This window comes from Acomys minous (genome assembly GCF_964271855.1).
Source record: "Acomys minous genome assembly, chromosome: 4".
Taxonomy (NCBI): domain Eukaryota; kingdom Metazoa; phylum Chordata; class Mammalia; order Rodentia; family Muridae; genus Acomys; species Acomys minous.
In genome coordinates this window covers 697,501-715,216 of record NC_140486.1, presented here as the reverse complement: position 1 = coordinate 715,216, position 17,716 = coordinate 697,501, and the positions used below count along the sequence as shown (strand labels likewise).

At 36.9% G+C, this 17,716-nt stretch overlaps 1 protein-coding gene and 1 long non-coding RNA gene across 2 annotated transcripts in view; one reads left to right on the top strand and one right to left on the bottom strand.

Moving 5' to 3' along the window:
* Positions 1-17,716, bottom strand: part of DOK6 (docking protein 6) — a 389,456-nt gene that overhangs the window by 8,785 nt on the left and 362,955 nt on the right. The gene's annotated exons all lie outside the window — the stretch shown is intronic.
* The window catches only part of LOC311596170, a 181,344-nt gene that overhangs the window by 128,238 nt on the left and 35,390 nt on the right, over positions 1-17,716 (top strand). The gene's annotated exons all lie outside the window — the stretch shown is intronic.

Genomic DNA, 17,716 nt, shown 5'->3' with positions numbered 1-17,716 from the left:
CACCAAAGTGTTATACTTTGATGGTCACTAAAGTGTTTGAAGAGTTGAATCTTATACAAAACATAATCCAAGAAAATTCTTCCCGTGATTTTGACTATTTAGCTGATACCTTGTGATTGTCTAACACAGCCAAAGCACAATGATTACTGAAAATGTGTCAGGATATTTATAATGTTCAGAAAGAAACATGTATATTAAGATTTTAGAAAGACTTTCTAGTAATTGTCTCACCCTTTTTGTAACCAGTAATTATTCTTAGTGTTTGAGGGAGGTGTGAACCTGATGGAAGGGCTTAGAGAGAAGAGAAAAGTCCTGTATGCACTACCCTTCCAGCGTTTGTATTGTACTCAACGGGTGAAACAAATCCTGTATGCACTACCCGTCCAGGGTTTGTATTGTACTCAACGGGTGAAACAAATCCTGTATGCACTACCCTTCCAGGGTTTGTATTGTACTCAACGGGTGAAACAAATCCTGTATGCACTACCCTTCCAGAGTTTGTATCGTACTCAACGGGTGAAACAAATCCTGTATGCACTACCCTTCTAGAGTTTGTATTGTACTCAACGGGTGAAATAAATCCTGTATGCACTACCCTTCCAGGGTTTGTATTGTACTCAACGGGTGAAACAAATCCTGTATGCACTACCCTTCCAGAGTTTGTATCGTACTCAACGGGTGAAATAAATCCTGTATGCACTACCCTTCCAGGGTTTGTATTGTACTCAACAGGTGAAATAAATCCTGTATGCACTACCCTTCCAGAGTTTGTATCGTACTCAACAGGTGAAATAAATCCTGTATGCACTACCCTTCCAGAGTTTGTATTGTACTCAACGGGTGAAATAAATCCTGTATGCACTACCCTTCCCCTTCCAGGGTTTGTATCGTACTCAACGGGTGAAAAAAATTTAATTTGATTTGTGTTTTAGCTGATATCTTGGGCTTGGAATCCAGAGAACACTATCTACTAACACAGAAACATTGAATATTCACTTTCATACACCCGCTCCCGTGGCCATGTCCTTTGCAATGTCATAGACTGAAAGCCAGTTTCATTGCCACGTGCTTGATGACTCCAAAAATATCCTTGCAGTGTGGAGAGCTTAAGATCTAGGGAGAAAACCCATAGGAATTTAGTAATTAAAGGCTAATTAAAACTGGTACAACAGCTTAATTAAAAAAAATGTTTTAACTTTGTTGTAGGAAGGCATCTGAGACAGCAGGTATATCCTAAATGTGAGCTAGAATAATAGTAAATGCCTGTAAAGAGGGGGCATTTCAAGCTGATGTGATAAAAACCACTGTGTGTGTTGGGCAGGGATGGGGGAAGGAGATTTCTGTCTCTTTATCTTACCACTGACTAATGAGAATGCATAGTTCTTTGAACTAGAAACATCGTGTTTACCAACATATACCAGCTGGAAAAATCTAGTATTAAGAACATGCTCCTTTGTAGTTAAGAGCGGGTATTGCCTTTCCAAATGATCCAAGTTCTGTTCCCAGAACTCACACCAAGAAACTTACAACTGTAATCATAACTTCAGTTCCAGAGGACTGGTGACCTCTTCGGGCCTCCATGGGCAACTGCAATCATGTGCAACCCCCACACACCACATATATGCACATAATTAAAAATAAAATAAATATTTAAAAAACACACTTTTGGTTTTGTATTTATGCAACTGTTATTAAAATATAAAAATATCTGAAGAGAGAGGTGAAGCATATCTTTAATTCATATTAATTCTGACCTGAAAGTGAAGGCTTAAGTTGAAAATAAAGACTTTTCTTATAGCATACTATTTTTCTTTTAATTCTATAATATTCACCACTAAAAATATAATACAACAGACACTTACCAACCTTCTACTCAAAAGTTTCCAGGAAAAAGTATGTCTGGAAAGGGGTGCCCTGACTTTATAGAGTTCCTCAGCTGCTGTGAGAAAGGTGCTCAGGCAAAGACAGCAAGCTACAAAGAGCAAGTGAAAGGGCTGCTCTGCCACTGTTGAGCAGAACCAGAGGTGAGGTGGGGGTGATAAAACCATCCCTGTCACTTCAGCACCCAAACCACTTCCCCTTCAGGGTGCGAAGACTCACACTGCACCTCACCTCTTCAGAAACAAATGGACTTTGCTGTACTATTGTGCTTTCACTGCCCCACGTTGGGAGATCATATACTCTGTAGGCATTTAGGAAATTGAGAAAGTCAGCACATTAATTGCTAGCAAATACTGTAGGTGTGTGCTTAGGGTTAGTTTTTATTTTTTTTCTGAACAGAGTGGCTCACACTTTTGTCATCCTCTGCTTAGCACCAACACGTACTTACCATCATAATGTGCTGCCTCTCACTGTCACATGATTTTAATGTTATTCTTTTTCAAGGTCATCAGTAGTTTTTCACCTCTGTGAATCATTTATGGTTTAATTTGAAATTAATTTATGACTATTTATTTACTTCAGACAGTTCATAAATTATGCTGTTTAATGCTCATCAACAAAATAACATACCTCAATCAGAAGTGATTATGTGAAGGCTGTTTGATCGAGACAACAATAAATGTGAAGAAAGAGAGAAATAATTAAGCCCCTTTTCAGTATTCATTGGAACCATGCCCTTAGGCAGTGTTGATGAAAGAAAAAAAACAACAACAACAACAAAAATAAGCTGTGAGGCTTAAATTAAAAACTCAGTGGAATAGACCTGTTTATCCTGTTGACAAGGAGTCTAGTGAAATACTCTGTTAGTTTTCCTCCAATTAGCCAAACAGACAGATAAGGTGAATACAGACACAGAGCATCTGCACAATGCTACAAATTAAAAGCAGCAAATATGCTAACAGTGATAAGTCTATTTAAAAAATCCTCTTGAAATTTTATTTCCAGTCTGGCTGTCATTATGTCAGCTTCAGTGGAAATGATATTTTATTTGAATGTTCCTACAATGTTGAGGACTATATTTACCCAATGGGTTAAAGTACCCTTAGATATGGTAATTGTATGTGCACCTACTGAACCTAAGCTGCAAGGTTTCACTCTAGAAGGAAGACAGTACTGTATGTTAAGTGTAGAGTCATTTAGTGCATTTGCTTTATTCTAACAAAATTATTCAGGGAATTGAAGAACATCACATAACAATAAAGACACGATGAACGCCTGCTTTAAAGGAAAACTTCCCTGCTAGATCCCCAAATGCCCAAACTAGTGATGAACTGGAAAGAGTGCAAATGTAGTAGAAAACAGCAGCCAAGCTGGAGCAACGACTCTTACGTAGAGAAGGCAAGAAGGAGAGGGAAGAAAAAGGCAGACATCATGCCCTCTTCTCCGAGCCGTCAAGAGGTGTGTTAGCAGCAGTTATTGCCCGACTCCCCCAGTTTAGTGGTTTTCTACTTTTATTAACCAATTCAATTTAGATTCTAAAGGAAATCGTTTTCATAAAAGCCAAAAGGAAGCCCCAAACATAAAATTCTTGGACACTAACTGGTAAGAGGAAATGGTCCTGATGAAGACACTTAATAATTATGTGCTGAAAATATTTGTTAGAATCCGGAGGAACAGAGACAGTGTTGGTCCTTTAAATAACAAAACAAAATAGAAGTTAATATTACAGTGAGTAAGTTGGGAAAGTTCCCTGTGTGAGGAAGGAAAAGCATTAATAAAAGTTTAGACTGGTTATTCAGGAGAGGTCCATCTTTAGCAAGTACACTCTAGCCATTAGCTGCAAGAAGAGTGGGCAGGCTGCACCCATCCTCCTGGTCAGGAGGGGAGGTAGAGGCACAGGCGACGCAGAGCTAGGCCAGCAGAATGAACTTATCACTGTCTCGTTAGCAGAGGAGTTGTCTTGCTTTATGCTGTATTTAATACTGGAATGTTAAACTTGGTGAAAGTTGAAACCACACAAGCATTAGAGACAGCCCACAGCTCCACTACATCTCAATAATTAACCATCAGGGCTTAATTATGCATAGAAATGTCAACATGCCTTGCCAATTTTTTTTCTACAAATGGTTTTTAAATTTTATTCAATTTTAATAGTTGAAATTTATTTGTATTTTATTTTTTGTATTACAGAAACTTTTATTTTATTTGTTCCAAGGGAAAGAAATAATTTGAGAAATAAATTCAGATAGAATTGCCTTCAGAAAACACAAGCATTGGCAGTTTCTCTTTTTTTAGACTATTTTTTAAATAAACAAAGACATTTTTATTAACAGAGACAATATCAGCCTTCACTAAGATTGATAATTGTATTTGTTAGGCTTTACAACATTTTCAGAAGAGAATGACTTTTGAAAAATATTCAGTGTTCAAAATGAATACTAGTGATAGGAACATAATTTGCACTTACACTGTCTCCTAAGGAAGGAAGAACTAGGATCTCCTGAGGATATAATAGTTGAAATTTAAAGCAGCGATCTAGGTGCTCTCTTACAATGCTTCTGCAATTATGATGGAGATTAGAGTGTGTAGCTTTATGATCAAGGATCAGGTTCAGCATATTTGATGCAAAGGGAAAAATTATAATTGGTTTAATCTAAATAAATAATGGCTTATAAGAAAATGATAAAATGCATTGTTCATTGAGTGCAAATTTTGTGGAAATCTTGTGCCAATTACCACAAAACTCTTAGTGCTCCAAATAAACCCAACCTCTTGTCATTTTGTTTGTCAGGTATTACATCACAGCAATGAATGGCTAACTTATACAGTAATATATATTTTCATTTTACAAGTAGATAATCTAAATAAGACCTGCAGATGTTTACAATTCCTCAATCATTTGGTAGGGCAGCTATTACAACTCACTTTCCTAACAGATGCTGAGGCATTGCCTTGAATATTACTTCCTCACAGATGCTCTAAAGCACATCTCCGTTTATCAGAAGACAATCAAATGTCAATTTTTACAACTCAGCTCCTAAACATTTTATCTAAGTGCCTGTGAAATAATGAAGTAACTGTGAAGGAACAAAATCAATCCAAATAAATAAAGCTATGTCCTAGTTTGCAAAGGCTGCCCTAAAAACATTTCAGCTCGTGTGGATCAAGCCACAGTCATTTCACATTTTCAGTTTTGGAGGCTGCAGCCAAGCCAAGGTGAGGGTTAGCTTCTTCGGAGGTCACTGTCCTTGAGAAGGGGGCTTCTTTCTTTCAATTACAGCTGGCCATATTCTCGCTGTGTTCTCATATGATCTTTCTTCTGTGTTCACATGTGTGTAACCTCACGCTTTTTGGAGGAGATCCACTGTACTTGGTGCATTTTATCTCAATTGTCTCTTAAAAGTTTCTCTCACCCACAGCATTATAATGAGGGGTTATGAGTTCAACCTATGTATTTTCAAAGAACACAATTCCGAGCAATTATACCTATAAAATAAGACGAATTAAGAGATATCAACATGATAGCAAAGGCATATTTTCTTATTTTCCACGACTATACAAACTACTTGAGACAACGTGCTTTATAAGAAAAGGGGGTTTATTTAATGCGCTGATCCCGAGGCTGCAAGCGTGGAAAGCTCATCAGATCTGCTGAGGATCCCCTTGGCTGCCATGTGGCAGGTGGTGTTCAGGAAGGAACTTTATGCACAAGTGGTACGTGGTAAGAAGAAACAGACTAGAGTCCTTCCTATGACTAAGACGGATTCTAATGCCTCCAATGTCCCCAGTGAGCTAATGCCCTCATATTAGGATCTGATTGCTAAGGGTCCTGCTGTTTCTTAGCATCGTCACATCTTTAACCAAATGTCCAATATTTGAACCTGGAGGGGCACACTCAAACCATATCCAGTCCACAGTGATGATAGGTGATATCTTTGCTTTTCAGAAGGACTCTCTTGTTCCCTTGTTTTATTAAGATATAGTTAATGTTGGACAAAGGGTGAGCATATTCCTGGCCCTTCTCTGGGTTATTTTTTAAGAATGCATTTAATAATTAAGCACAGCAAGTAGATTTTCACCCTACTTCCTACATTATAAACAAACAAACAAATAATAAGAGCAAAACACTTGCTGGGCAGTGGTGGTACACTCCTTTAATCCCATTATACTAGATGGCAGAGGCCAGTGGATCTCTGAGTTCAAGGCCAGCCTGATCTACAGAGCAAGTTCTAGGAGAGCCTGAGATACACAGTGAAACCATGTTTTAAAGAAAAAAACCAACCAAACAAACAACAAAACCCAAACAACTACACAAAAACTTCTTAGGCCATTAATTTTCTGATCTAATGTATCAAAATGCCTCTGACTAATTTACATTCCCCTCAAGAGGGCATAAAAGTTCTTTTCCAAAGTTCAGGTATGAAAGCTTACATACATCTCATTGGTGTTTAGAGGTTTCTTTTTCTTTTTATTATTTAAATGTTTGTGTGTCTCTGTGTGAGTACACCAAGTGTGCGAGAGTGTTATGGGGACCAGCGAGGGTGGCAGATCATCACAGATTGGAATTACAGGCCCTGTGAGTCACTCATCTTAAGTACTAGGAACTGACTTCAGTCTCCTTGGAAGAACAGCACATGCTCTTAGTAGCTGGACCATTTCTCTAGCTCTAATGCTGATGTTTTGTAAATTTCCTTTTGTTACACAAAGTGTCTAAAGCTCAATTAAAAAAAAAAAAGGTCAGATCTGGTCTTGAGTATTTTTAGGTTTTGGGACTTAATAAAGCTATTTTTCTCTTTACGAGAATATTGAACTATTTCCTTAACATTTTTCTTTTTAAAAAATTTTTATTATTTAATTAATTTATTCAGATTACATCTAAATTTTCCCCCTTACTTGTATCTAAGCATTTCTCCCTCCCTCCCGCTTTCATTCTATTCCCTTCCCCTAGGCCTGTTACTGAGGGGTCCTCCTCTCCCACTGTATGGTCATAGGCTGTCTATCAGCTTTCATCTTGGTAGCTTGCTTATCCTTTCTCTGAGTGCCACCAGGCCTCCTCACCAAGGCAAAGTGGTCAAATATGGGCCACCAGAGTTCATGTTCAAGTCAGTCTCCACTCTCCACATAACTGTGGAGAATATCCTGTCCATTGGCTAGATCTGGGTAGGGGTTCAATGTTTACTGAATGTATTGTCCTGGGTTGGTGCTGTAGTTTGAGCAGAGACTCCTGGGTCTAGATCTGCTCATCATGATGTTCTTCTTGTATGTTTCTAGGACCCCCTGGGTCTTTCTATTTTCCCATTATCCCATGCTTTTCTCACCTAGGGTCCCATTAGGATGCCTTCACATCTATCCCAATCTCCTGGTAAGTGAAGACTTTCATGGGACATGCCTCTTGGGCTAGTGTCCAATTATAAGTGAGTATATATCATGTGAGTCTTTCTTCTTCTAGGTTAACTCACTCAGTATGATCATTTCTAGTTCCATCCATTTGTTCATAAATTTTGGGAATTCCTTGTTTTTAATAGCTGAGTAGTATTCCATAGTGTAAATGTACCACAGCTTCTTTATTCATTCTTCTACTGAGGGACACTTAGGCTGTTTCCATGTTCTGTCTATTATGAATAAGGCTCCTATGAAAATGGTTGAGCATATGTCCTTGTGTGGTGGAGCATCTTCTGGGTATATTCCAAGGAGTAGAATAGCTGGGTCTTAAAGAAGCCTTATTCTCAGTTTTCCAAGAATGCACCAGATAGATTTCCAAAGTGATTGTACAAGTTTGCATTCCCATCAGCAATGAAGGAGTGTTCCCCTTTCTCCACATCCTTGCCAGCATGTGCTGTCACTTGAGTTTTTGATCTTAGGCATTCTGATGGGTGTAAGATGGAATTTCAGAGTTATTTTGATTTGCATTTCTCTGATGACTGAGGACATTGAGCATTTCTTTGTTTCTTGCTTTTCCTTGTCTTTCATGTGTAAACATACAGTCTTTAAGTATTTCTTTTCTTTGTTTTTCATGTGTAAACATACAGAAATATAATATTTATTGTTATTATCAATAATGCTCCTATCTTTAAAGTTATAGACTATGCTCACAGGTAGATGTCTGAATATTTTTTACTCCTATCTTTAAACATTTAATAAAACATTCAAGTGTGTAATGTTTGGTTAGGTTAGTACTCAGTCCATAGTTAGATTGTTACCTTAAAAACCTTAAGATACTGAAAAATATCCGATATAATATAGTTTTGCTACTACTCAAAATATTCTAATTTATTAAAATAAAATTACATTTTAGTAGCCATTTCATGCATTTTCCATGACAAAAATAGTCTTACAAATTTTCTGGTTGATGTAGCCTCCATTTATTCCTGTTTCTTGGATTTAATTTGTCTTGCATTCTAATTCTTATAATTACCTACTGGGATATTACACAACTGTGATCTCTTTATGAAAGCTAGCTTAACTCTTTACTACTAGCATGCAGAGAATCCATTTGAATAATTATAGGCTTTACAAATGGTCTATGGCAGCTAGTAAAATGGAGAATGTTAAAAAGAAATATTTCAAGTTGAATTAACATGCATATAGAATGCATAAAATGAAAATCCATTAGTGCGGATGAACAAAAGGAATAGAAAATAACCTACAATAAAAAATTCAAGTGGCTTTAAAAGTTTATTCTATCATCATTTTCAAAGGGTTATTTATAAAATTTGAATACAGGAAAAATAAAGTATATGTTGTTATATAATGGCTCTCATTTGTGAGCATGTGGTCAGTTTGGCAATCAAGGAAGAATTTATGACTATAAATATGCCAAGTTCAGATAGAGACCTGAATGCTGTACTCAGTTGTTTCATACATTCACTGAAATAGTATACTAAGTTCATACAAATTAAGCACAAGAGAATTCATATCAGCTAATAATGCTTAAAATTATAATTAATAAGTAACTAGAAAATGTTATTTGCTGTAATATAACCTTTATCTTAAATAAGGCAAATAAACATCTTTTTCTGAGAATGAGACATTTCACACAGTATATATTTGGATTTGACTTATGACAATAATGCTATCTACAGAATTTTCAAATTTCAAATAAATTTGTAGGAATGGGTTTTCAAAAGCCATTCTAAATATAACACCAGGATGCTATCTTTCAAATAATACTTCAGATTTTCAAACAATCCAGCACATTTTTATGTTGCCACAGACTAAAACAAAGTTCCCATTTAGCCTTAAAACTTAAAAAACAATTTATAAGCTCTGCTTCAAAATTTGCATAACACAAGTCTGGATTCTTCATTTCACTGGTTCTAGAAGTTTGACATATGATTATTAAAATAATCATTAGAGTAGAAGCTTGGCCAGAACTTACTTTTTAATAACTTATTAGATATATTTTCCTGAGATCCAGTAAACATTGTGATAATGGCAAGCAAAGTCCTTAACTTTGCAAATATTTAGCATACTCATTGTATTTTAAAAATACTCCCAGCATACTCAGGTAATCAAGTTTATTCCTTCTCAAGTCTCTGATGGGGTTGGAGACCAGGTAGTTTAGTTTTACAATGAAGCTTAGTTGTTTAGGGCTTAAGATGTTTTTAGGTCTAGACAGATATTTTAAGTTGATAATGACAAGATGTCACTGAGATTGATTTACAGTCAAAGTTTTAGATGCATCAAGAGAGGAAAGATGTTTTCTTCAAGGCTGCCAAATACAAATAGGCAAAACACTAATAAACATTATATAAGTACTGATTGTTTCATGGTTATTCTTGCTATAGTTAATTTAATGGATATATGTTTAATGTTATAAATGTATATATAAAAATAAAAAGTATTTAATTAAAAATGCTTTATTTGTCAGGGGTGTGTGTGTGTGTGTGTGTGTGTGGTGTGACACAGTTCTACCACACAGAACAAGGACCAGGAAAATAACATAATTTTGAAAATATATCTTAAAGTTTTAGAGATGGTAAATAATTTTTATGTAAACTACACCATCATCTAAAAAATGTGTAGTATAATCTGAATTATTTGTGTACTACTTAAACACAAACTTTTTTCCTCTAAAGAACTCTCTATTTTTGTTTCCATTTCATAATTGTGAGAGTTCTGTCTATTAGTTTTTAATCTTTTAATTTTATAAGCTATAATTATTTATTAGAACATAATTCATAGATCAGGCATAGTGATATAACTGATAATTACAGTCCTGGGCTGTAGGCACAGGTGGATATGGTGTAGTAAGTTCAAGGTCTATCTGGCCTACATGATAACTTACCTAAAAATAACTAGAACATAATTTTAAAAGTTATATTTACATGTCAGAGTTAATGAGTGATCTGCACTGTTCTGAATTTTATACAAAGCATGTGTACTGGTTCTAAGCTCAATTAGCAATAAAATTAAGATGGTAAAACCCCATCCTTTTTAGAACACTAACAGAAATGCAGAAGAGTGACACAGAACATAATTTGAGATGCCATAGACTTAACTTTATATCCTGATTTTGTAACTATTTCTTTAGTTTACGGCCTTAAAATTGTGATTGTTGACATAGAGTAGCTAGAGAAGAATTTGATATATTTCATGAATATATTTCATTATTTTTTCCTGTATCTTTAATTTACTTTGGAGAAAATTTTCTCCGAAGAACAGAGGAAGGATGCAAAGATGCTGTGGAAAACTGGGCTGAGCAAGTGTATCAGCTGGAGCTCATACAACTGTGTCTTCTTCTCTTACCTATTGGCAAAGACGAGGCTTCTGATGTGAGATAAACTTCATGTGTGTATTTGAATGTGTGTATATGTGTGTTGTATGTTGTTGTATATAATATGTATGTATGTGTATATGTGTGTGTTGTGTTGTGTGCATGTGTGTGTACCAACTAAGGTTCTTCATTAATGTAAATGTGCTTACTCTTTTAAGCTTGTCTTATTCCAGTTTCTGTCTAGGCTCTGAACTTTAGCTCTCACGAAGCTCAAGTCTCCATTTTTCCTTCAGGAATTCGTTAAGAAGAGGGGGCTAGAGGTCAGCCTTGGTTATTTAGAGACACTCAATCTCAAATAACAAAGTGAAGGTCTGGCAAGGCGGACCATTAAGTAAAGGTGCTTTCTACCAAGTGTAGAGGAATTTAATTCAGCAACATGGCTACTGTGGCAAGGGATTGTAAGGCCCTCTCTCTCAGCCAGCCTGGGAACGTGACCCAGACAGGCTTGGGAAAATGACCCAAAAAGAATTGAAGGCCAGCTCAGCTTCAGTTTCTGAGATCAAGGTGGCCAACCGAGATAAACAATTTCAACTAAGGTAAACAATTACCATCTGGAAATTCTCTGAAAACTCCTCAACACCCCTCTTTGCCAAGAACAGCTCCCGAGGCCAACAACCCCTTCAATAGCCAATAATAATTAGACAAGCACCCCTAGCGACCACCAGAGCCAATCCTAACATAAGACACACAGCCCCTCCTAACCTTTGCGGTTTTAGCCTTTAAAAAGTCTGTTACAGTGACTCGGGTGTGCCTCCCTCCCGAGTGAGTGCTGAGGCCCCCTGACGCGCATCAGCAATAAACTTTGTGCTTTTGTATCAACACTGTGGTCCTCGAGTGGTCTCTTGCGACGACCTCCTCCTACCCGAGTAAACTCTAGGGTGCAACAGGATCACATCCAAAGACCTAGGTCTGTGTGATCTGGCTAGAACACAGACACACCTGTAGCACACACCTTTAATCCCTTTGGCTGGAAATCACACCTTTAATCCTGCTGTCTGTAATACAGAGCTGCCTTTAGTATACACCTTTAATCTCAAACAACGATGTTTCATTGATGAGCAGACAAAGTGAAAGTCTTGACAGAATGAGTCAGAGATAGGATATGCCCAACTTTGTGAGGAGAGGACGGGAAAGATAAACTAATTAAGAGCAGCAGAGGAAAAAGATTTTTTTTTTTTACTAGAGATCTTTTAACCAGGACAACTTGACAGTGACATGTTGCAGAGAAAACAAGCTAGACCCAGATGAAGACAGAACAAGCCAGAGGAAGGAGCCAGAAGATTAAAACATATTGACAGAATTGGTTTGAGGCTAGACAGAACAACTCAGTCAGAAGCAAGAGAAGCAAGTTTGAATCAGTCAGGTTGGAGAGGAGTTTGGACCAGAACAGCTGAGTTGAACCAGCCAGCGAGAGTTGAGAAAGAGCTAGAAAGGCTTGAGAATGGCTCTCATCTCATTCCACCATCAGAGGAAATGAGAACATTACAGACAAGACTTAGGTACTGGCTAGTTTTATATCAATTTGACAAAAAACAAAGTTATCTGAGAGAAGGGAGCCTCAACTGAGAAAACGTCCCCATAAGTCCAAGCTGTGCACTGACTTGTAGGTTCTTTTATTAATTAGTGATTGATGAGAGAGGGTCCAGCCCAATGTGGATGGATCCATCCTTGGTTGTTAGTTCTGCATTCTATAAAAAATCAGGCTGAGCAAGTTTGTAAGTAGCACTCCTCCATGGTTCCCTCAGCTTCTGCCTTCATGTTCCTGCTCTGTTTGAGTTCTTTTCCTGATTTCCTTTAATGATGAACAGTGATGCAGAAGCTTAAGCCAAATAAACCCTTCCCTCCTCAAGTTGCTTTTGGTTGTGCTGTTTCATCACAGAACAACAGAACAGTAACTAAGGCACTTGAAAACCTGAATTTGGTTCTTTGAACATAGACTATGAAAGGAGGGAACCTTCTTCACAAATCTCATCCTCTGACCTGAATATGAGCATTCTGTGTACACTCACATGCATGCACATACACATATATACACACAGTTACATGTGTGTATGGAGAAACCACACACACGTATATGTATATATAATTTGTGTGTTTCCATGTGTGAGTGTGGTTTCTCCATCTTTTGGCTAAGATTGAAAGTAAAAAATAATAGGAAGTCTGACTTCAGCCTGAGGGAGAAGGCACACTTTCCTGTGTTCTTTTAGCATCTGGTACAGACCTTACTTTATCTTTTATTTCCTGTGTGTCTTTTCCTTTAAGCTTGAGAAGACGATGCTTATTTACCTTTGTGTCTTTGCAGCCTTGTAAAATGCCAGGCGCACTGCATTCAATAAATATTAATGACTAAAACCATGAAAAATGCATGTGACTGCTCAACCCTGTGTGCGCAGAAGAATGGAACACATCTTGCTCGGCGTACCTTTGATCATGAAAAAATTGCATGTTGAATCAAAGCAATTAAATGATGTAACCTTCTCCCAACTAATGGGGGAAGAGCAATCCTTTTCAAGATGAAATTTTAGATTGCAACACAAAGCTAAATAGGATTGTCCAATATGCACTACAAGAACCATAAGTATAAATATCGTAGCAGTCAAAGCAGGAGGGGAGATATTCTAAAGACATTTGTGCTCTTCTCTTAGCTATCAGGCTATGGAAACAACAGTGTTTAAGGAATTAGAATCTCTCTAGTCTCTGAGTGTTTCCATTGCTATTATAAAATACCATAATCAAAAGCAACTTGGAAAGAAAATGGTTTCTTTTGCTTTACAACTTTCATATTACCTGAGAGACCTAAGGGTAGGAACCCAGAGACAGAAATTGATGCAGATATCATTGAGGCATTCTGCTTACTTGCTTGCTAATCATGTGTTGCTCAGGTTCTTTTCTTATAGAACTCAGCACCACCAGGCCAGCCAAGAGTGAAAATGACAACAGTGACCTGGGCCCTCCCATATCAATCATTGATCAAGAAAATGCATCACAGGCTTGCCCGCAAACCAGTCGGTACATTTTATCAACTGAGGTTCCTTTCCTCTATCCAATGACTCTAGCTTGCATCAGGTTGACATAAAACTAACCAGGACATCTGCGAAGCTCATTCTGGAAGAGGAGAATGCAGGCTGACCCTGGTATCAGACAGAGGAAGAACTCACCTTATCTGACCATTGTGCAGTATAGATCTGAGTCTGAACAATGATGGGACAGCAACGAGCAGGACCACACTATGACCAAGTCTGTTTAATTGAGCGCATCTTCTGCCATCTATGTAAACCTGAACCTTTACTTAAGACTCCAATCGTGGACCAGAGATGGTGTCACTGGACGTCTTTAGATGTTCCTTTTCCTAATATGGCTATATTGAATAAATTTCCTTTCTTTGCTTTTCACCATTTCCTGTCTCTTTATTTTTCTTTTTTTATTATTTTTATTTTTTACATATAAATTTATATTGTTACACATATCTGCAATAAATTGCCTACAGCAAGAAGAACCTCAAAACAATCAGAAATTATATAAATGTTATATTCTTAGTGTTTTGGCTATTTGTATTTGGCAGCCTCGAAAAAAATCTTTCCTATTTTAGTGTTTCTAAAATTCTGAATGAAAATCAATATCTATCATATCTCATCTTTATCAACTTAACACATCTATCTAGACCTAAAAACATCTTAACTCCCAAACAAATAAGCTTAATTGTAAAACTAAACTATCTAGTCTTCAACCCCATCAGAGACTTGAGAGGAATAAAATTTATTATCTGAGTAGACAGAAAGTGCAGGCTAGCAGCTTCCAAAATAAGAAAATGACAGAGACAGTTTGCTGCCTGAACAGTCACCAAAAACTCTATTACATTGCAGCAGCAGTAGCAGCAGCAGCCAAACAGACATATTTGTGAGGCAGGAACTATTGAGAACTTGCTTACTCTGTCTTAGCAGAGTTTGGCCATTGACTCTGCCTGCATCAGAGCTTGCCTACTTTTAGGCAGAATTCTGTCTGTGGCAGAAATGAGGACATTTTGCCCGGTGGCTTGTTTGCCTCATTTAAAGCCATCTCCCTAAGGAGGTTCATTGATGCTCATCATCTTCTTTGAGGTAGGCTGAGTATTGCCAAGAGTTAACCTGTCTTATTGTTAAAGAATCTTTAAAATAACAAAGTCATCTTTAAATGCCATTTCTGTATGTCTCAAGATTTTTGAAGACCTTATCTATTTTACCTTATCTATCTATATAATCATATCTATCTGTTATACCTAGGTTGTATATTCCTGTGATAAAAATAGACTAGTAATTGACATGACCATGGCAGGATGGCCTTGCCAGGCCACAGAAGAGGATACAGGTAGTAGAGATGAGACTTGATAGGCTGAGGTCAGATGTTAGGGGAGAAGGGTTCCCCTTTCTGAGGACTAGGGGAGGGAGGAAGAGGGGATGAAAGAAGGAGGGAGGATTGAGAAGGCATGAGGGAGGGTGATAAAATCTGGATGTGAAGAATTTAAACTGAAGAATAAGCAGGTAACTTATATTGCTAATCTCATTACATAGGAATAGTTTGGAGGCTGACTGAGACATGAGTGTCTAGGCATAGACAATGCTTCCTGATGGTAACAGAATCCCTGTGATTCATTATTAGATGCCGTTCTTTGTATGGCATGAATGAAGATTTACAGACGTCTTTCTTCTGCCCATACAAAGAGCAGGGAACCAGCCTTAATTGCTCTGTGCATCACCCACACCTCATATAATTATAACTTTAGGACTGTATAATGCTTGTGAGAAATTATATGTTTTCAGAACCAAAGAACTGGACACTAACACTGGATCAGACCTGGCAGAATTCATTCCTCTCAGTATTCTGGACACTGACATCCTGCATCCTTCATGTTGCAGCATCAAGTGCTTTAATTGCTGTTCCTCATCAGAACAGGACAGCTTTGAAGAAAGCTTCCAATCTCAATTGGTCCAGTATTTCAGACTGTCTCACATCAAACTTTAATTAACTGGAATTTCTCAACATTTAGAAACTGGACCACAAATGCTGTTCCTAGCCTGTTTAACCATTTTCTCCAATTTAATGTGGGCCTCTACAAAGATAATATTTGTCCCAAATCAGCTAGAAGAAACCTTAAGAGAATGACACCCCATTTCCTTAAGGTGTGTTGAGTAGGTTTTTGGTTGCTTTCTTAGGCTGTAGATGTTTATTTTCATTGGGAGTTGTTATAAGTTATTATTGGTCTTATTCAGAGAGGAAACAAGGTTGTACTCAAGGATTTCTGTCTTTTCCTTTATCTTTCATTCTTAGGTTTGGAAATAGAGGTTGAAAATAAATAAGGGGGAATCTAGGATTTATAGGATAAAAAGTAGATTATTAAATCTACTCCTCAACTTAATGATTTAATTGTTACTCGCAAGATTATTTTAATTCACTGGCATAGAATTTTGTATATTGATGCAAAATAAGTTTAATTTAGATACATTGGTATAGAATTCAAATTTAAGATTATTCTTCACACATATTATATATTTTTTACTTTAATATGAAGTATTGTACCCATACAACTCAGCTACAATACAAGGTTTACTTTCAGTACTTTGAAAGTGCTATTGCAGGCTGCTTAGGGTAATTAAGTAGTACAAGTTAATTGTTAGTTGATCCTGTCTCTTCCATTGGTCTGTTGAGATAGGTATCTAAGCCTCACCTCCTAGCACCAACAGAGCACAAACTGTGGGCCCAGCAACACTGATAAGAGTATGAGAAAGGCTGTGTTGGTTTTTGATTTCTTACAATGAATTATCCAGCAATGTTAGTAATTAAGGTATTTTGAAAATTGAAACGTAAATGTATTTGGTGAAAAAGTGAGGAAACAAGCTCTATGTTGTTCCAGCTTGCTGGTAGACACCTCTGTGTGTCTTTTGCCCCCTCTGTATGTTTCCTGAACAAAGACATCAACTTTTTTCTTCAATAATCTTCTCAAACGTATTTGTAAAACTCAAAGATTAAGATTTGGTTCTTACAGTACAAGAAAAATAAGTCTCCTTCTGGGGTCAAGTAGGAAAATAAATATAAAATATAGAGGTGAACCAAACTTTGAGTTACACACCTGTAACATATTTCACTTCTTTTACAGAGCCACCAGACTCCTCTTTATGTGATCAACTGGTGACAGAGCTTTGAAAATCACCGTAAATGCTGACATGATGTTAGCAACAAGGCCGTGTGTAGTGAACAGTTGGGTGTTCCTGCCCCACATGCCTCAGAGATTCTTGTAACAGCCATGTAATCGTGGGAAGTTTACTTCCAACATCACATGTGGAGTATAACCTTAGTGGCTTATATTGACAATACCAAGAAATCATGATATTTATGATTCTAATGTAAAAGGAAGGATTTTCTAATTTTTTGCAGAGTTTGCATTTGCCATTTAGTAAGGCTGTGTTCTGTTGCCCTGAAGTCCTTCCTAGATCTGAAGTAAGTGTCCTGATTAGGTAATTTACACAGCAGGGACATATTGGATGGTTTCATACAGAGAGATGCATAACTAACTCCATTACACAAGGTGCAGTGAGTGAATATGGACAACATGATTTGTCCTATAGAACAAAAAATGAGGCAAGTAGTATTCTTATCACTTAAATCTACAATATTGAAATAGACTATTAATTTCAAGTAATTTCCAGCACAGACAGCTCAGGCACCTTAGAAGACACTCAAATTATCTCTTATAAAGCAAATGGATTTTTTTTGTTGTTGTCACTGGTGTTTTATTGTTGAAGAGAATATCTGTTCTTTAGATGATTTTAAAAAAAATAGCATGCTATAAATGAAAAAAAAATGAAACAAGAAAAAAATCAGAGAGCTCATTTGATTTTTCACAGGGAAGAAAGAAAGATTTATTTTAGTACATCACAAAGTAGAGAAAATGAATGATTCCTGTAGTTTTTAGAACCAAGCTTTTATCTTGTTAGAACCATTGTTAAAAAGAGTGCAGCACGTTTTTGTTCTGAATATGCTAAATTGGTCTTAGAGATTTGCTGCTCCCCTCAATTCCTCTGAGAT